Here is a 21,633-nt window from a genome sequence, read left to right as displayed (position 1 = left end):
CTGGACTGGAATCAGAAGAAATCCCTCTTCATGAATCCAAACCTGAGGCAATTGTCACACCTACAAAGGTGTTGTGTGTGGTACGAGTGGAAAACTTTCTGGATGAGGTGAGGAAACATAGCACGCTTCTGGCCTGGGAAGCTTGGGCAGAGAAAGAAGATGAACATACCGTGAGACAAGGATTGCCTTTCAGAAAAGAAAGGTTATAACTTCCCTTTGTCCACCTTCGAAAAAAGGTTTTTTTATGATGTCAAGTGTCACCATTAGCGGGTCATCTTGGAGTCCAAAAAACCCAGTAGTTTTTACAACGTCAGTTCTGTTGGGCTACATTAAATGCTGATGTTGTTTCATGGGTGGGCAAATGTGAAGAATGTGCCAGAGCTATGAATGAGACAGTTGGAAAGAAAGGTAAACTCATCCCATTGCCTACATCTCATTACCCATGGCAAAACATCAGTCTGGATTTTATCACTGGATTTATTTTTGGAGAAGGGTTTTTCAGCTGTCCTTGTGGTAATAGACAGTCTCACCAAGTTGGGGCACTTCATTCCTTGTGGAAACCTTCCTACAGCCAGTCAAATAGCACAGTTGCTGTTGACTAATGTCATTCGGATACATGGACTGCCTGAAATCATTGTATCCGATAGGGGACCCCAGTTCATAGCCAGGTTTTGGAAAATATGGTGCAAGGCCTTGCACATTGAACCATCACTGTCAACACGTTTTCACCCCCAGAAAGATGGGCAAACAGACTGAATCCTGCTGAACTGGGCCTGACACTAATCTTATGGTTAAATATTTTGCTATAGGGATGCATGGGCTCGATGCCGATCCAAGATTGCATGACTGCCCAGAGCTCCAATGGACCGGGTAGGCTTTGTGAGACCAGAGCCTGCTTCAGCGCTTGCCAAGGGACGAGAGTGCACAACGTTGCCCCCTCAAGTCATGGTGAGTCGCTGGAGCCCTCTACAACTCCTGCCTCTGTACTTTTAAGGGCCATAAAGGCTCCAGGGATTTCTCCTCAGGATAAGGTTGTGCCCACCATTTTGAAAGTTGAACGTACTCCCTTTTCCATCTAATGCATCTCTGTGTTGTATACATTACATGCACCTCCCCAAAAGATTTTTTCCATGCCTTTTTAGCGATTTCAGCTCTCCATAGGAAGATACATTTTTTACTTTTTGATAGCCTTTTCTCTCCTCAGTAATTCGTCCCTGTGGAGCAATTCTTCATTTCATGACAGATATGTTATTGTCTGTTATCATATGGACACTAGTTACTTTCTATTGAACCCTCATCTCTACTAATGACAAGGGAAATCAACCCTGCAGTGTCCTTTTATATATCTGAGTGCTTTTTGGTTGCAGTTTTTCTCCTCCTCGCTGTGTGACTAAAATTGCTTAGCATTTTTGGGGGTTTTGCCTTCTGTATGCAGCTTGCACAGTTCTTTTCCTGGATATGAGAAGATTATACAATCTTAAACTCTCTGTTTCCTCCAAACACACTGTTAACTCAGTCTCAGATTCCAATCATAACGACATGGAGGATACACCTCCTCATAAATCTGACCCTGCACCATGCGCTATTCCAAAATCGCAACTCTCAAGCAAGATGCCTCTAAAAGATCAAAAAAAGACCCCCCCATCCCCAGTGTACACCTCGTCAACCTCCATGGATATGATTCTTGAAGAAATGTGTACACTAAAACCTTTCATGGAGGAAACTACTAAAACTCTGCAACATCAAGATGACAAATGGTCTTCTTTGGAACCACGTGTGCTGGCTGTGGAACAGAGGATGTAATCTATTTAATCTACTTGCTCTCACATCCAAGAGGACTTGGAGAAGCGGATTTGCAGAAATAATCTCTGCATTTACGGACTCCCTAAAAATATGGAGGGTTCCAATCCAACAGATTTTTTCAGGCTTTTTTTCCCAGCTTCTGGACATGTCTACTACTGCCTCTCTCAACAAACAACAGGCTCATAGATTTGGTCCCAAGGTCTTACAAAAACCATGTGGTTTTACCATGTTTTTTACTGCAATATTTTGACCTATTACAAGTCTTGTCAGCTGTCAGATCCCCAAAAGACATTTTTTGGGAGGAACGTTGATTGTTTTTCTCTCAAGATGTTGCTAAAGCCACCGTGGACTGTCAGAAAAAATTCCTGGATCTTCGACCTCAACCAAGAACTATAAATGCCAGATATGGTCTAATCTACCCTTGCCTCTTTAAAGTCACTAATAAAGAGATGATTACCACTTTTGATGAGGGGGATGCACTACAGGAATTTTTTCAACAACATGGAGCGGATGTCATGGACACTTCAAAGTCTACTTGACTGTCACATTGTTGTTTTATATGGGTGTTTCCCTTTCTGTCTAATTCTTTGAATGTTGTTTAATTCTTGATTCACTTTTAAGATGCTTATTCATTAGCCTCTTTTCACCCCTTTTCTCTTTTTCTTCTGTTTTTATAAAAGTATCAATTCACACTATCTCCCTTCTTCCTAATACAGGTGTATTTTCTTACCTCATCTCCCAAATGTTATTCTCTATTGTTGATATCCCTACTCATTCAAGGTTACCCTGATGTCCGATAGGACTCAAGTGTTGTCCTCGCCATCTCCTGGTGTCACTACACCCATATGGTCTTTGTGTTTTGTAGGTATGTACTTCAGTTGTCCTTCTTATGACTTGTACTATCTTTTTGATTCCTTTTTTGTTTCCCCTTTGTTCGTGTTTTTCTATGTGGCTCTTTTTTATCACCTTCCTCTTTCTACTGTCTACTACATCATTCCTCTTCTTCTTCTTACTAAACAAATGCCCTATTTCTGTTTTTTCTTTTTCATACCTGTTTTATTCTTAACTTAATGGTGCTACTGTAGATATATTGATTGTTCATGTTCTTACCATTAAGTTACATCCCGGGTTACTACTTGGAATGTCAAAGGGGTAGGTAACCCTATTAAAAGAAAAAGGATGTTATTATCTCATTTAGCCAAAATAAAAACGTATATTGCACTGTTGCAAGAATCACATCTTTCTAAGTCTGGAGCTTCCACATTGAAGAAATGATGGGTGGGTTATGTGTTCATTCTCCTGCTTAAGGTAAGAAAAATGGGGTTCTGATTCTTTGTCCTAAAAAGTTACATGTTTCGGTTACTCATCAAGATTCTGATATTGAAGGTTGGTGGGTTGTTGTTAAACTCCTTATTGATAAGATACCTTTAGTTATTTTCAATGTATATGGCCCTGTCTCTGTTAATAAGGTTTTCTGGTCAAAGATCTCTGACAAACTGTTTTTATATGATGATGAATATACTATATTTGGTGGTGACTGTTACCAAATTCATGATCCCATATTGGATAGGCATTCAACAGTTAAGTTTGTTGCCAATAAAATGCACTCATACTTTACTTCCACTATACACCGTAAATCGCTAGTTGATATATGGCGACTCTGCCACACAGAACTGCAGTAGTACAGTTTTTATTCCGCTCCACACCACTCACAATACTGTATTGATTATCTTTATCTGAACAAATCTTTAGCTCAACATGCTCTTCAAACTGAGAAAGGATCAATTTTAACATCGGATCACGCTACAGTACCTGTGGACTTAGACCTCATCCCTTTTTCTCCGCACTCAGGCAGATGGCGCTTTAATAACTACTTACTCTTAGATCCTAAATTTAGTCAACAATTCAGTTTCTTTGTATTTGATTGTTGCTATCAACTCAAACCCAGAGTCATCTTTTGTAATGATATGAGACGAAGCCGCCAGGGGATTTATAATAAACTTTGTCTCACAAAAGAAAAAATCCTTAGATGCTCAATCTACCCATCCACTTAATAAAATCAAACAGACTTAATATACTTATTCTCACTCCAATGATGAGTCTACCTTGAAAAATCTTTTTGATGCTAAACTCACTTTTAACAGGTTATCTACGGATGCTGCCTCTTCTTGTCCATTGAAAAGTAGCACTCAGTACTATGGGGGTCAGAATAAAATGGGGAAACTACTAGCAAATAATTTACAAGTAAAAAAGGACAGAACTGGGATAAAATCTTTACAGGGTCCTGTATACAATATTTTAAATTAACTTGTTTCTTTCTATAAAAAAGTATATTCTCCAGAAACGCAACCAGTTTAGTCTGGTCTCTTTGCATATTTTCAGTCCATTCCTTCTCCTCCTTCCCATCACATTGATATTAACTTATTAGAAACTGATATTTTATTAGCCGAAATTATCCATGCAGTCTCAGTGTTATTTTGTGGGAAGGCCCCTGGGCCTGATGGATTTACAATTGAATTTTATGATAATTTTTTGGAACTTCTCCTCCCTCATCTTTTGCTTCTATTTAATTGATTTGCTCATAAACGTATATATCAAGGGACTTTCCAAGAAGCCATGATTTGCTTGATTTCAAAAGAAAATAAATATATCTCCCTCCGTAAGAATTATCATTGCATCTCTGTAGTTAATACTGACTATAAGATCTTTGCCAAGATCCTAGCATTCCGCATTGACCCCATGCTGCCCGATATGATATGCCCTGAACAATCCGGCTTTGTTAAAGAAGGATTAGCCTCTGACAATTTTCAAGTCTTTTTTAATGTCCTTAGCAAGGTTTCATCTTTGGATCATCCTATTGCTGCTATTGCTTATGACGCAGAAAAGCCCTTTGACAGAATTGGTTGGGATTTTATGTTACACGCATTGAGATGGGTTAGTTTTCCACCTAAATTGATTTCGTTAATTTCTCACAACCTCAATTTTTGTTAATAGTAGGATCTCAAATTACATCCCTTTACTTTGAGGGGTAGAACAAGGGTGTCCCTCTATTGTTAGTCAACGCGCTGAATCCCTTTCTAAATACAATCAGGTAGGATACTTGCATTACAGGCTTTAAATTTGGTCACCATCAGGCTAAAATGTCCATTTACGCTGATGACATTCTCATATTTAGCTCAAACCTTGTAACCTCTCTCCCCCCGCCTTTTTTCAAAAAGGTAATACATTTTCTCTGCTATCAGGTTATAGGCTTAATGCTGATAAATGTGAAGTTTTACTGTTAAATGTTTCATGTCAAGAGCATCTTTTTGACCACTCGGGCATCTCTTGGCAAACATCTAAACTAAAATATCTGGGCCTGTGGTTTTCTCCGACAATTCCTGAAACATTACAATACCTTTTTTTATCACATTACCAAACCATTAAATGATACTATTACACATTGGCAACCTCCTTTTCTATTCTGGTGGGGCTGAATGGATTTGATTAAAATGATACTCACCCCACTCATATTATATATTACTTCATTGGTTCTGGTTCACTTTCCTAGATATTATTTGTTGGAAAATTGATTCCCTCTTATTCAATTTTTTATGGAAAAACAAACACCCTAGTATTGCCTTACCTTCTTAAAAAAAGGATAAATGTATTAGAGGTCTTAGATTCCTGAATCTCAAAACATATCATTTAACATTTTTCCTAAAACATGATGCCTGGTGGCTCATCTTCGGAGCTCCCCACATATCCACCCGTGAGGGTACAAATAGAGACATTTCCTATTTCCTCCTTTGCTTTTCAGGAGATCCTTGCTTCTACTATTAATATCTCATTATTACATTCTCCTATTACTTCACACTCCCGTAAAGTTTTGGCTCCTCCCCTACCATCACCTTAGCCCTTACTAAATTCTTATCAACAACAACCCATTTGGCATATTAAATCATTAAGAATTAAGAAAAGCACTATTTGTTGGAGAAATTGTCAGTCTAAGGGTTTGCAATGGATCGCTCAACTTCTACTTGATGATTAACCCCTTTCGTTGACTGACCTTCAAACAACATTTTTTTTACCAGCTACTTTTAAATCACAATATGATCTTTTATATCCTTCCCTCAACCAATATCTTCTTGTGCTACCGAGTACTTCCAATCCCCCTGCAAAATGTACTACTCTTTCTCCATTATTAGATACCTCCCCTTCTGCTTCCACTATTTACAAGTCTTTATAATTAGCCTCGTACAGATTCAATCAAGTACCCAACTAGCCTGGGGAAAAGATTTATCACAATGTTGACCAAATGAAACATGGATAAGTTATGTTCTAAGCTTCCCAAAACTTTTTGAGCTGCTAACACCACACAAACTCTTTATTTAATGTACCAACAAGTAGTATTCTATCCACTGACTTTAAAAGTCATGTTTATCAAATACTTCTTCTACTTGGTGGTCCTATCCCTGCTTGAATGCCGATTTAAAACATTTGTTATTTGAGTGCCCCCCCTATTCATCAGTTTTGGCAGTTCGTTTGGACCCAAATTAAGAAGATTTTCAAAGTTATTGTCCCCTTTTCTCTAACCAGTTTATTCCTAGGGTCTTTGTCTCACCAATGGCCAAAGTCACCATCAGGTTTTACGTTGTTAGATCTATTGTTAGCTGTTGCTTTTTACTTAATGACCTCAATTTTAGAAACAATCTGATAAATTCTTCTTTAGATCCTGGTGGAACGCTGTATGTTTTCATCATGGATTAGACAATAATCATGTCACCCCCATATCTCTAGCAATCAAAAGAGATCTCTAATGGCTTCATCAACTACGTATTTATCTTTATCTGCCTCTTCTGCTGTTAAAGAACTATACACAAGATGTGTGTATAGTTCTATGATTCACTGAGTGGGTGTTTTGGAAATACTATTGGTGTGTCAATGGTTTGAAATATGGCACTTTCTATTTTACAGTGAGTGAAAAATATTATACTAGTGTGTGATGAGGTGTATTTCATTGTCACATGGATGATGTCATCAGTGATGTCATCAGTGATGTCATTTGAGATGTCATCAGTGATGTCATCAGTGATGTCACTGACCATGTCATGAATGATGTAGTATGTGACATCATCAGCAGTGGATTGCGGGCGCGCACGTTATAGTGAGTACAACTAACTATAACGGGGGAATTTCAATGGTTTTGTAAGAGTAAAATGTACAGCTAATTATAACTGGTGTAAAACCTATGGTTTTTTCAGTGAATTTCTAAGGTTTTTTAAATGCTAATTCCTAACTATATTGTGTGTCAAACCTATGGTTTTTCAGTGCATTTCTAAGTTTTTTTCAATGCTAATTCCTAACTAAAACGTGTGTTAACCCTATGGTTTTTTCAGTGAATTTCAAAGGTTTTTAAAAATGCTAATTTCTGTATCAATTTTTAAATTTTTTATATATTTATTTTTTAACAAACTGCCCTTGTATAATGTAATACATTGACTGTATCCTATAATATGCAACGGCACAGCTAGTTTTTATGATTTGTATAAAGTTGAATTGTATAGTCTACATCTTCAATCAAAATATAAACAGAAAAATTTGTCAATGAATGTTATTTAAAAACATTTTTCCAACATGCGCGCACCGCACCGTGCGCGCACCTCGTAACTTTTTTTTTTTTTTTAATGTTTTTTTTGGCCCTTCGGGTTCCTTCAGGGACCCCCTGGGAAAGCCTAGGGGGTCAGGGAGTCTCTACCCTGCCCCTTTTCCATGTTCTCCACTATTGTTTTTCACACTCTTGTGCCACGGAGGTGCGAGCACCGTGCGCTCACCTCGCATTTTTCTTTTATGTTAAATGTTTTTTTGGGCCCTTTGGGGTCCTTCAAGGACCCCCTGATATAGCCTAGGGGGTCAGGGAGTCTCTACCTTGCCACTTTTCCACGTTCTCCACTACTGTTTTTCACACACTTGTGCCTCGGGGGTGCGAGCACCGTGCGCGCACCTCAACACTTTTTTTTTAATTGGTTTTTTTGCCTTTCGGGGTCCTTCAGGGACCCCAGGAGAAGGCCTAGGAGGTCATGGAGTCTCTTCCCTGCCTCCTTTTCACGCTTTTAATCTTTTACGAAAATCGGATAATCGTCATTTATATGCGACGGTCGCGCACCGTACGTGCACCCGTGCGCGCATCCGTGCGTGCACGTAAAGTCATGTGATTTGAAAACAACACTTTTGATTGGTTTATAGAAGTTTCTGTTCCAGAACTTCAAAAACCCCACCCACTTCCCTCACTATCTCTTTCACTTTCTTGGAAGAAGGACATTTGCTGGTTTGTTACAGCTTTGGAGTTTATTCCAGGATTTCTGTTGAAAAGATGGCAGAGAGACAGCAGCCACAGGATTCCTCCTCTTCTGACTCAGATGTGGAGCAACAACAGCCACCTGCAAAGAAATCAAAGGAATCCTTCATATGGAAGTTTTGCACTTTTCCTGAGGGGCAGAAAAAGGTGAATGCGCCAAAAGTATCCTGCTCCATCTGTGGGAGTGTGCTGTCGAGGGGAAACCCTCAGAAAAAATACTCATTCAGCATACACACCATGTTGCGGCATGTGAGGAATGTGCATCCTCACCAATATGCACAGGCTTCTACAAGAGCCCTGGCGACACAACTACCCCCTGCTGTCCCCAGCACTTCATCTGGAGGAGCATCTACTTCTATGTCATCTATTAATATCAGGCCACTTTTCACCAAAGTCCACCTCCGTTGCAACATGTGCAATGAAATTCTTTTCTATGGTGAGCAAAGTCTAAATTTAATGGAGCTGAAAGTCATCCAGCACCAATGCTCCCGCAAATAATTTTTTTCATTTAATTATTTTTTGTTCCCGTTGAGCAGTTTTTTGCTACCTGTTTTTTATTTCTGTTCTAAAAAATCCAAAAAATAGAAAATAGTTAAAAAACTACAAAAAAATACAAAACAAAAAAGACAAAAAAAACAGTTCTTTTCAGAACTCACTTCACTTCTCCGCGAAGAGCTATATCTCTTATATACTGTGTCATACTTTTTTTGAATGAATGTGTTGAGTATAAATAAATGACTGAAATGACTGAGTGTAGGGGAGGAAGGGACTGATGGAATGAGTGAGGAAAGGGTAGTATGGTGAGTGAGGAAAGGGGAGTCAAAGAGTGACTGAAACAAGGGGACTAAGGGTAGGGGAGGGAGGGAGGTATGTGGAGAGAAAGAGTAAAGAAAGGGCTGTAAGGAAAGGAAAGTGAGGAAGGAAGAGTGAGGAAATGGGAGCATGGAACAGAGACAAGGAAGGGAAGATAGAGATGGAAAGGGAGAAGTAGAGCCGAGTAAAGGGAGTGAAGGTAAGAGAAGTGGATTGAAGGTGACGGAAGGAGTATGAGGATGACAAAAGGGGAATAGGGGAAAGTGAGAGATGGGGAGTGAGGGAGAGAGAAGTGAGGTGAGGGGATGGAGTGTGTTAGTAAAGGGAAGTGAGAGAAGGGAGGAAGGAATAGAGGAAGGAATAGAGTGTGAGTAAGAGAGCGAGGGGGAGTGAGGAAAAGGGAATGGGAAAGTGATAGGGTGATAAATATAGACAGGTGGAAGTGGAAAGGGGGAAAGGGAGTGATGGTGAATGAACAGCAGTGACAGTTAGGGAAGGAGTATAAGGGTGAGGGAAGATGAATGAGAAAGAAGGAACAAAATTAAGAGAGAGGGAAAATGAGTAAGGAAGAGAGAAGGTGTGATATAAAGAGAGAGGAAAGGAGTTTAAGGGTAAGGGAGAGAGAGGGACAGAATGAGAGCGAGGGAGAGCAAGGAACCGAGAAGGAGTGAGGCAGTTAGAGTGAATGAGACAAAGAGAGACAGGGAGAAAAACATGGATGAAAAAAAAAGTGAGGGAGTAAACAAATGGGAGTGAGGGAAAAGTAGTAAGGGTGAGTGCAATGCAGTAACAGTGAGAAAATGGGTATGAGGGTGACGAAAGGGGAATGAGAGAGAAGAAAGGAGATTAAGGGAGAGGAAAAGGGACTGAGGGATAAAGTAGGAGTGAAAAAAACAGAAAGAGAAAGATAGGAAGGGTGAGGGAAAGAAAGAGAGCGAGAGAGTGAGAGAGAAAGATAGGGAGAGCAAGTGACTGAGAGGGAGTAAGGCAGTTAGACTGAGTGAGATAGAGGGAGAGAGGGGGAGAGGGAGAGAGGGAGAGAGAAATGGAGTAAAGGGGAGTGTGGAACTAAAGGAATGGGAGTTATCAAAAGTGAATGAGGAAAGAGGAGTAAGGGAAAGGGACTGACGGATGGAGTGAGGGAAAGAGAGTGAGGGGGAGTGAGAGAAGTGGAGTGAGTGAAAGAGAGTGAGGGATGATATGTAGGAAAAAGAGTAAGGGGAAAGTGAGAAGAGACTGAGCGATACAGCAAGACAAGGGTAGTGATGGAGGAAGATGGGAAAGAGAAGTGAGGGACAGAGAGGGAAAAGACAAAGTTGGACAAGGTGAGTGAGGGTGAAGGAAGAGTACTGATAGTGAGAGAAGGAGTATAAAGGTGAATGAAGGGGAAAAGGAGAATGATGAAAGGGGAGTAAGATGAAGAAAAGGATGGTGAGTAAAAGAGAGAATAAAGAAAGAGAATGAGAGATAGAGATAAATAGAGTGATGAAAAGGTATTTTTTGTTTGCCATACTTACCTTATAAATAATGACAAGTTATTAGTACTTTTTAATATAAATATAGTATCTGTGGAAGACAAGATAAAATTGAGGTATAATATATAATTCACAATACAAAAGAAAGTAGAAGTGAAAGAAACAGAAAGGGAAAGAAAGGAAGGGTGAGAGAGAGAGAGAGAGGGAAAGAGTGAGAGAGAAAGAGAGGGAGAGCAAGCGAGTAACAGGGAGTGAAGTGGTTAGACTGAGTGAGGCGGAGGGAGAGAGAAAAGGAGTGAAGGTGAGTGAGAGACTAAAGGGAATGAGGAAAGGGGAATAAGGGAAGGGTATTGTCGGATGGAGTAAGTGAAATAGGGTAAGCGTGAGTGAGGGAATGGTAGCAAGAGAAAGGCAATGGGACTGATGCACAGTGAGGAGAACATGAAGTGGGGGAAGAGGACTCAGATTGAATGAAGGGCAGTGACAGTGAGGGAAGGGATATAAGATTGAGGGAAAGGGAGTGACTGAAAAAGAAGCATATTTATAGAAATATAGATTAGATTAGATCGATAATCAAGATGGCCACTGTGTAGGAGCCTCCAGCCGGAGCTCCTTGGTTTTTGGGATCACCTTTGTGTGGATATCCCTGTTAAACCACACTACCATCACTGGCGTGCCCCTGCTTGGATTGCTATACTGACAGACGATTTCTTGGATAATTACTTTTCAGCGAATGATGGCTCCTTACCGGTAATGCCGCCGGCGACCTTCGAAGATCCTGATCTGCACACAAGTACTGTGACCTGTTCGGTAGGATTCCTGCACGCTTCCTGGACATGTCTCATGCTCAGGGAGGCTGTTGGATCTGAGCATGATACGTTCCGACATTGGGACTCGCATTTCTAAGTTGCGAGTAGAACCTGCTTTTGTTGGAGGTCTGCCAGCGGAATCGGGGGTTGCAATGTCCCCCCTAAAATGGCGGCGACCTGCCCCTGGTTATGGGGATCCTGGCGAACATAGATGCTAGGGAGCACATGAATGTTCTGATCGGTTGTCATCAGCAAGTCTATATGCCAAATCTAGAACCATCATTTGGGTGAGTCTAGGTCTTGCTGCAACACGAAACCGAGTTTTGAAATCTGTACAAGAAATTGAGTATTTGGCGGAGAAAGAACCAAACAGTACAGATATTTTGAAGACAAACATGTTGGATACATACAATCCAAATAGAAGTAGTCATCTTGAGAACGTTTGTCTCTATGAATTTCTGCAAAGCTATACTTTTAAGAGGAACATCACAGAAGATATCAATAAAGGAGTATATGCTGTAATTGGATCTGAAGGATGTCTGTGGTGAAACAAAGAAAAGGCCATTTGATTAATCATCAAAAATTGAGTTGCGAATCTCCTGACAAAAGGGAATTTTACTATTTAGCTCTTTTGCAACTCTTTAAGCCCTGGTGTACAGAAGAGGAACTACTTGCAGATTTTCTCAGTTATGAAGATTCCTTCAATGGAACCAAGAATACCATAGAATGTCCTGTTTTTTCAAATTATCTGCAAATGTTGAACGAGGAAATACAGCAAGAAGCTACAATTGCAGCAGAGATTGCTAGAGACAGTTCTCAAGATAGTCAGAGTTCTGCTTCATTGAGTCAGGATCCACTAGGAGGACCAATTATCCAAAATGAAGCTGCCAATGCCATGGATGAAGTAGAAAGAGCCATGGAACATGCTCAGGAGGATGTAGTTAACTTAGAAGATTTGGAAAAAGAACTAAACGTTGAGCAGAAACAAATATATGACGAAGTCACAGAACAGATTGAGCATGGTTTATATCATGAGAAAAAAGAGTTCTCATGTACATCATTTATGCCTGTCCGACTGTACGTGAGTGGAGAAGCAGGAACTGGAAAAAGTTTTCTGATTAAAGCAATTGCAACTTATCTGCAGAAAAGAACGGAGTCATCGCTGTCTTGTGTTGTTACCGCTCCAACTGGGTTGGCAGCACATAACATTAAAGGGATTACTGTACATCGTTTATTGATGCTGCCAGTAGAGCATGATAATAAATTACAATACCACAAGCTATCTGGAGAATCTGGTTGTGAAGTTTCCCGAGTCCTGAAGAAAATGAAACTTCTTATCATTGATGAGGTAAGCATGGTATCAAATGTAATGCTTGCTTTTGTGCATTTAAGAATGCAAGACATTCTTAAAACAGAGTATGATGTGCTATTTGGAGGCAAACACATCATTGTTTTTGGAGATCTACTGCAGCTAACTCCAGTGAAAGGACAACCAGTGTTTAAAATGCTTACGCATGAAGATACCAGGAAGTGCCTAGGAAGCATTGGAAATGTTAATATATGGTTATATTTCAAATATGCAGAAGTGCTTCAAAATATGCGACAGTCAAAGAATGAAGATTATAAAAATATTCTACAAGATGTAAGAATTAGAAAAGTAAGTGAGCATGGCAAAGAAGCTTTACATGCACGATTAATTTCAAATTTGTTTCCAAACGAAAATAATCTTCCAGAGAATATTTTTAAGAAAATTCCTGAAAACAAATCTATGATATGCTCGTCAACCTCCATGGTAATGATTCTTGAAGAAATGTGTACATAAAAATTTTCATGGAGGAAACTACTAAAACTCTGCAACATCTAGATGACAAATGGTCTTCTTTGGAACCACGTGTGCTGGCTGTGGAACAGAGGACGTAATCTATTCAATCTACTTGCTCTCACATCCAAGAGGACTTGGAGAAGCGGATTTGCAGAAATAATCTCTGCATTTACGGACTCCCTAAAAATATGGAGGGTTCCAATCCAACAGTTTTTTTCAGGCTTTTTTTCCCAAGCTTCTGGACATGTCTACTACTGCCTCTCTCAACAAACAACAGGCTCATAGACTTGGTCCCAAGGTCTTACAAAAACCATGTGGTTTTATCATGTTTTTTTCTGCAATATTTTGACCTATTACAAGTCTTGTCAGCTGTCAGATCCCCAAAAGACATTTTTTGAGAGGAACGTTGATTGTTTTTCTCTCAAGATGTTGCTAAAGCCACCGTGGACTGTCAGAAAAAATTCCTGGATCTTCGACCTCAACCAAGAACTATAAATGCCAGATATGGTCTAATCCACCCTTGCCTCTTTAAAGTCACTAATAAAGAGAAGATTACCACTTTTGATGAGGGGGATGCACTACAGGAATTTTTTCAACAACATGGAGCGGATGTCATGGACACTTCAAAGTCTACTTGACTGTCACATTGTTTGTTTTATATGGGTGTTTCCCTTTCTGTCTTATTCTTTGAATGTTGTTTAATTCTTGATTCACTTTTAAGATGCTTATTCATTAGCCTCTTTTCACCCCTTTTCTCTTTTTCGTCTGTTTTTATAAAAGTATTAATTCACACTATTTCCCTTCTTCCTAATACAGTTGTATTTTCTTACCTCATCTCCCAAATGTTATTCTCTATTGTTGATATCCCTACTCATTCAAGGTTACCCTGATGTCCGATAGGACTCAAGTGTTGTCCTCGCCATCTCCTGGTGTCACTACACCCATATGGTCTTTGTGTTTTGTAGGTATGTACTTCAGTTGTCCTTCTTATGACTTGTACTATCTTTTTGATTCCTTTTTTGTTTCCCCTTTGTTCGTGTTTTTCTATGTGGCTCTTTTTTATCACCTTCCTCTTTCTACTGTCTACTACATCATTCCTCTTCTTCTTCTTACTAAACAAATGCCCTATTTCTGTTTTTTCTTTTTCATACCTGTTTTATTCTTAACTTAATGGCGCTACTGTAGATATATTGATTGTTCATGTTCTTACCATTAAGTTACATCCCGGGTTACTACTTGGAATGTCAAAGGGGTAGGTAACCCTATTAAAAGAAAAAGGATGTTATTATCTCATTTAGCCAAAATAAAAACGTATATTGCACTGTTGCAAGAATCGCATCTTTCTGAGTCTGGAGCTTCGACATTGAAGAAATGATGGGTGAGTTATTTGTTCATTCTCCTGCTTAAGGTAAGAAAAATGGGGTTCTGATTCTTTGTCCTAAAAAGTTACATGTTTCGGGATACTCATCAAGATTCTGATATTGAAGGTTGGTGGGTTGTTGTTAAACTCCTTATTGATAAGATACCTTTAGTTATTTTCAATGTATATGGCCCTGTCTCTGTTGATAAGGTTTTCTGGTCAAAGATCTCTGACAAACTGTTTTTATATGATGATAACTATACTATATTTGGTGGTGACTGTTACCAAATTCATGATCCCATATTGGATAGGCATTCAACAGTTAAGTTTGTTGCCAATAAAATGCACTCATACTTTACTTCCACTATACATCGTAAATCGCTAGTTGATATATGGCGACTCTGCCACACAGACCTTCAGGAGTACAGTTTTTATTCCGCTCCACACCACTCACAATACTGTATTGATTATCTTTATCTGAGCAAATCTGTAGCTCAACATGCTCTTCAAACTGAGAAAGGATCAATTTTAACATCATATCACGCTACAGTACCTGTGGACTTAGACCTCATCCCTTTTTCTCCGCATTCAGGTAGATGGCGCTTTAATAACTACTTACTCTTAGATCCTAAATTTAGTCAACAATTCAGATTCTTTGTATCTGATTTTTGCTATCAACTCAAACCCAGAGTCATCTTTTGTAATGATATGAGACGAAGCCGCCCGGGGATTTATAATAAACTTTGTCTCACAAAAGAAAAAATCCTTAGATGCTCAATCTACCCATCCACTTAATAAAATCAAACAGACTTAATATACTTATTCTCACTCCAATGATGAGTCTTCCTTGAAAAACCTTATTGATGCTAAACTCACTTTTAACAGGTTATCTACGGATGCTGCCTCTTCTTGTCCATTGAAAAGTAGCACTCAGTACTATGGGGGTCAGATTAAAATCAGGAAACTACTAGCAAATAATTTACAAGTAAAAAAAAGGACAGAACTAGGATAGAATCTTTACAGGGTCCTGTATACAATATTTTAAATTAACTTGTTTCTTTCTATAAAAAAGTATATTCTCCAGAAACGCAACCAGTTTAGTCTGGTCTCTTTGCATATTTTCAGTCCATTCCTTCTCCTCCTTCCCATCACATTGATATTAACTTATTAGAAACTGATATTTCATTAGCCGAAATGATCCATGCAGTCTCAGTGTTACTTTGTAGGAAGGCCCCTGGGGCTGATGGATTTACAATTGAATTTTATGATAATTTTGTGGAACTTCTCCTCCCTCATCTTTTGCTTCTATTTAATTGATTTGCTAATAAACGTATATATCAAGGGACTTTCCAAGAAGCCATGATTTGCTTGATTTCAAAAGAAAATAAATATATCTCCCTCCGTAAGAATTATCATTGCATCTCTGTAGTTAATACTGACTATAAGATCTTTGCCAAGATCCTAGCATTCCGCATTGACCCCATGCTGCCCGATATGATATGCCCTGAACAATCCGGCTTTGTTAAAGAAGGATTAGCCTCTGACAATTTTCAAGTCTTTTTTAATGTCCTTAGCAAGGTTTCATCTTTGGATCATCCTATTGCTGCTATTGCTTATGAAGCAGAAAAGCCCTTTGACAGAATTGGTTGGGATTTTATGTTACACGCATTGAGATGGGTTAGTTTTCCACCTAAATTGATTTAGTTAATTTCTCACAACCTCAATTTTTGTTAATGGTAGGATCTCAAATTACATCCCTTTACTTTGAGGGGTAGAACAAGGGTGTCCATCTATTGTTAGTCAACGCGCTGAAACCCTTTCTAACTACAATCAGGCAGGACACTTGCATTCCAGGTTTTAAATTTGGTCCCCATCAGGCTAAAATGTCCATTTACGCTGATGACATTCTCATATTTAGCTCAAACCTTGTAACCTCTCTCCCCCCGCCTTTTTTCAACAAGGTAATACATTTTCTCTGCTATCAGGTTATAGGCTTAATGCTGATCAATGTGAAGTTTCACTGTTAAATGCTTCATGTCAAGAGCATCTTTTTGACCACTCGGGCATCTCTTGGCAAACCTCTAAACTAAAAGATCTGGGCCTGTGGTTTTCTCTGACAATTCCTGAAACATTAAAATACCTTTTTTATCACATTACCAAACCAATAAATGATACTATTACACATTGGCAACCTCCTTTTCTATTCTGGTGGGGCTGAATGGATTTGATTAAAATGATGCTCACCCAACTCATATTATATATTACTTCATTGGTTCTGGTTCACGTTTCTAGATATTATTTGTTGGAAAATTGATTCCCTCTTACTCAATTTTTTATGGAAAAACAAACACCCTAGTATTGCCTTACCTTCTTAAAAAAAGGATAAATGTATTAGAGGTCTTAGATTCCTGAATCTCAAAACATATCATTCCAAATTTTCCCTAAAATATGATGCCCGGTGGCTCTCTTCGGAGCTCCCCACCTATCCACCCTCGAGGGTACACATAGAGACATTTCTTATTTCCTCCTTTGCTTTTCAGGAGATCCTTGCTTCTACTATTAATATCTCATTATTACATTCTCCTATTACTTCACACTCCCGTAAAGTTTTGGCTCCTCCCCTACCATCACCTTAGCCCTTACTAAATTCTTATCAACAACAACCCATTTGGCATAATAAATCATTAAGAATTAAGAACAGCACTATTTGTTGGAGAAATTGTCAGTCTAAGGGTTTGCAATGGATCGCTCAACTTCTACTTGATGATTAACACCTTTCGTTTACTGACCTTCAAACAACATTTTTTTTACCAGCTACTTTTTAATCACGATATGATCTTTTATATCCTTCCCTCAACCAATATCTTCTTGTGCTACCGAGTACTTCCAATCCCCCTGCAAAATGTACTACTCTTTCTCCATTATTAGATACCTCCCCTTCTGCTTCCACTATTTACAAGTCTTTATAATTAGCCTCGTACAGATTCAATCAAGTACCCAACTAGCCTGGGGAAAAGATTTATCACAATGTTGGCCAAATGAAACATGGATAAGTTATGTTCTAAGCTTCCCAAAACGTTTTGAGCTGCTAACACCACACAAACTCTTTATTTAATTTACCAACAAGTAGTATTCTATCCATTGACTTTAAAAGTCATGTTTATCAAATAATTCTTCTACTTGGTGGTCCTATCCCTGCTTGAATGCCGATTTAAACATTTGTTATTTGAGTGCCCCCCCTATTCATCAGTTTTGGCAGTTCGTTTGGACCCAAATTAAGACGATTTTCAGAGTTATTGTCCCCTTTTCTCTAACCAGTTTATTCCTAGGGTCTTTGTCTCCCCAATGGCCAAAGTCACCATCAGGTTTTAAGTTCTTAGATCTATTGTTAGCTGTTGCTTTTTACTTAATGACCTCAATTTTAGAAACAAGCTGATAAATTCTTCTTTAGATCCTGGTGGAACGCTGTATGTTTTCATCATGGATTAGACAATAATCATGTCACCCCCATATCTCTAGTAATCAAAAGAGATCTCTAATGGCTTCTACAACTACGTATTTATCTTTATCTGCCTCTTCTGCTGTTAAAGAACTATACACAAGATGTGTGTATAGTTCTATGATTCACTGAGTGGGTGTTTTGAAAATACTATTGGTGTGTCAATGGTTTGAAATATGACACTTTCTATTTTACAGTGAGTGAAAAATATTAGTGTGTGAAGAGGTGTATTTCATTGTCACATGGATGATGTCATCAGTGATGTCATTTGAGATGTCATCAGTGATGTCATCAGTGATGTCACTGACCATGTCATGAATGATGTAGTATGTGACATCATCAGCAGTGGATTGAGGGCGCGCAAGTTATAGTGAGTACAACTAACTATAACGGGGGAATTTCAATGGTTTTGTAAGAGTAAAATGTACAGCTAATTATAACTGGTGTAAAACCTAAGGTTTTTTCAGTGAATTTCCAAGGTTTTTTAAATGCTAATTCCTAACTATATTGTGTGTCAAACCTATGGTTTTTTCAGTGAATTTCGAAGTTTTTTTCAATGCTAATTCCTAACTATAACGTGTGTTAAACCTATGGTTTTTTCAGTGAATTTCAAAGGTTTTTAAAAATGCTAATTTCTGTATCAATTTTTTAATTTTTTATATATTTATTTTTCAACAAACTGCCCTTGTATAATGTAATACATTGACTGTATCCTATAATATGCAACGGCACAGCTAGTTTTTATGATTTGTATAAAGTTGAATTGTATAGTCTTCATCTTCAATCAAAATATAAACAGAAAAATTTGTCAATGAATATTATTTACAAACATTTGGCCAACGTGCGCGCACCGCACCGTGCGTGCACCTTGCGACTTTATTCTTTTTTTACAAATGTTTTTTTGGGCTCTTCGGGGTCCTTCAGGGACCCCCTGAGAAAGCCAAGGGGGTCAGGGAGTCTCTACCCTGCCACTTTTCCACGTTCTCCACTATTGTTTTTCACACACTTGTGCCTCGGGGGTGCGAGCACCATGCGCGCACCTCAACACTTTTTTTTTAAATTGTTTTTTTGCCTTTCGGGGTCCTTCAGGGATCCCATGAGAAGGCCTAGGAGGTCATGGAGTCTCTTCCCTGCCTCCTTTTCACGCTTTTAATCTTTTACGAAAATTGGATAATCGTCATTTATATGCGACGGTCGCGCACCGTACGTGCACCCGTGCGCGCACCCGTGCGTGCACGTAAAGTCATGTGATTTGAAAACAACACTTTTGATTGGTTTATAGAAGTTTCTGTTCCAGAACTTCAAAAACCCCACCCACTTCCCTCACTATCTCTTTCACTTTCTTGGGAGAAGGACATTTGCTGGTTTGTTACAGCTTTGGAGTTTATTCCAGGATTTCTGTTGAAAAGATGGCAGAGAGACAGCAGCCACAGGATTCCTCCTCTTCTGACTCAGATGTGGAGCAACAACAGCCACCTGCAAAGAAATCAAAGGAATCCCTCATATGGAAGTTTTGCACTTTTCCTGAGGGGCAGAAAAAGGTGAATGTGCCAAAAGTATCCTGCTCCATCTGTGGGAGTGTGCTGTCAAGGGGAAACCCTCAGAAAAAATACTCATTCAGCATACACACCATGTTGTGGCATGTGAGGAATGTGCATCCTCACCAATATGCACAGGCTTCTACAAGAGCCCTGGCGACACAACTACCCCCTGCTGTCCCCAGCACTTCATCTGGAGGAGCATCTCCTTCTACGTCATCTATTAATATCAGGCCACTTTTCACCAAAGTCCACCTCCGTTGCAACATGTGCAATGAAATTCTTTTCTATGGTGAGCAAAGTCTAAATTTAATGGAGCTGAAAATCATCCAGCACCAATGCTCCCGCAAATCATTTTTTTCATTTAATTATTTTTTGTTCCTGTTGAGCAGTTTTTTGCTACCTGTTTTTTATTTTTGTTCTAAAAAATCCCAAAAAATAGAAAATAGTTAAAAAAATACAAAAAAATACAAAACAAAAAAGACAAAAAAACAGTTCTTTTCAGAACTCACTTCACTTCTCCACGAAGAGCTATATCTCTTATATACTGTGTCATACTTTTTTTGAATGAATGTGTTGAGTATAAATAAATGACTGAAATGACTGAGTGTAGGGGAGGAAGGGACTGATGGAATGAGTGAGGAAAGGGTAGTATGGTGAGTGAGGAAAGGGGAGTCAAAGAGTGACTGAAACAAGGGGACTAAGGGTAGGGGAGGGAGGTATGTGGAGAGAAAGAGAAAAGAAAGGGCTGTAAGGAAAGGAAAGTGAGGGAGGAAGAGTGAGAAAAGGGGAGCATGGAACAGAGACAAGGAAGGGAAGAAAGAGATGGAAAGGGAGAACTAGAGCCGAGTAAAGGGAGTGAAGGTAAGAGAAGTGGAGTGAAGGTGAGGGAAGGAGTATGAGGATGACAAAAGGGGAATAAAGGAAAGTGAGAGATGGGGAGTGAGGGAGAGAGAAGTGAGGTGAGGGGATGGAGGGTGTTAGTAAAGGGAAGTGAGAGAAGGGAGGAAGGAATAGAGGAAGGAATAGAGTGTGAGAAAGAGAGCGAGGGGGAGTGAGGAAAAGGGAATGGGAAAGTGAAAGGGTGATAAATATAGACAGGAGGAAGTGGAAAGGGGGAAAGGGAGTGATGACGAAAAAAAGAGAGTGAGGGAGTAAACAAATGAGAGTGAGGGAAAAGTAGTAAGGGTGAGTACAATGCAGTAACAGTGAGAGAATGGGTATGAGGGTGACGAAAGGGGAATGAGAGAGAAGAAAGGAGATTAAGAGAGAGGAAAGGGGACTGAGGGATAAAGTAGGAGTGAAAAAAACAGAAAGAGAAAGACAGGAAGGGTGAGGGAGAGAAAGAGAGAGAGAGAGTGAGAGAGAAAGATAGGGAGAGCAAGTGACTGAGAGGGAGTAAGGCGGTTAGACTGAGTGAGATAGAGGGAGAGAGGGAGAGAGGGAGAGAGAAATGGAGTGAAGAGGAGTGTGGAACTAAAGGAATGGGAGTTATCAAAAGTGAATGAGGAAAGAGGAGTAAGGGAAAGGGACTGACGGATGGAGTGAGGGAAAGAGAGTGAGGGGGAGTGAGAGAAGTGGAGTGAGTGAAAGAGAGTGAGGGATGATATGTAGGAAAAAGAGTAAGGGGAAAGTGAGAAGAGACTGAGCGATACAGCAAGACAAGGGTAGTGATGGAGGAAGATGGGAAAGAGAAGTGAGGGACAGAGAGGGAAAAGACAAAGTTGGACAAGGTGAGTGAGGGTGAAGGAAGAGTACTGATAGTGAGAGAAGGAGTGTAAAGGTGAATGAAGGGGAGTAAGGAGAATGATGAAAGGGGAGTAAGATGAAGAAAAGGAAGGTGAGTAAAAGAGAGAATGAAGAAAGAGAATGAGAGATAGAGATAAATAGAGTGATGAAAAGGTATTTTTTGTTTGCCATACTTACCTTATAAATAATGACAAGTTATTAGTACTTTTTAATATAAATATAGTATCTGTGGAAGACAAGATAAAATTGAGTTATAATATATAATTCACAATACAAAAGAAAGTAGAAGTGAAAGAAACAGAAAGGGAAAGAAAGGAAGGGTGTGAGAGAGAGAGAGAGAGAGAGAGAGAGAGAGAGAGAGAGAGAGAGAGAGAGAGGGAAAGAGTGAGAGAGAAAGAGAGGGAGAGCAAGTGAGTAACAGGGAGTTA

Source organism: Lissotriton helveticus, chromosome 4_1, assembly GCF_964261635.1.
Source record: "Lissotriton helveticus chromosome 4_1, aLisHel1.1, whole genome shotgun sequence".
Classification (NCBI taxonomy): domain Eukaryota; kingdom Metazoa; phylum Chordata; class Amphibia; order Caudata; family Salamandridae; genus Lissotriton; species Lissotriton helveticus.
The sequence above is the reverse complement of the archived record's forward strand: the minus strand, read 5'-3'. Positions refer to the sequence as shown.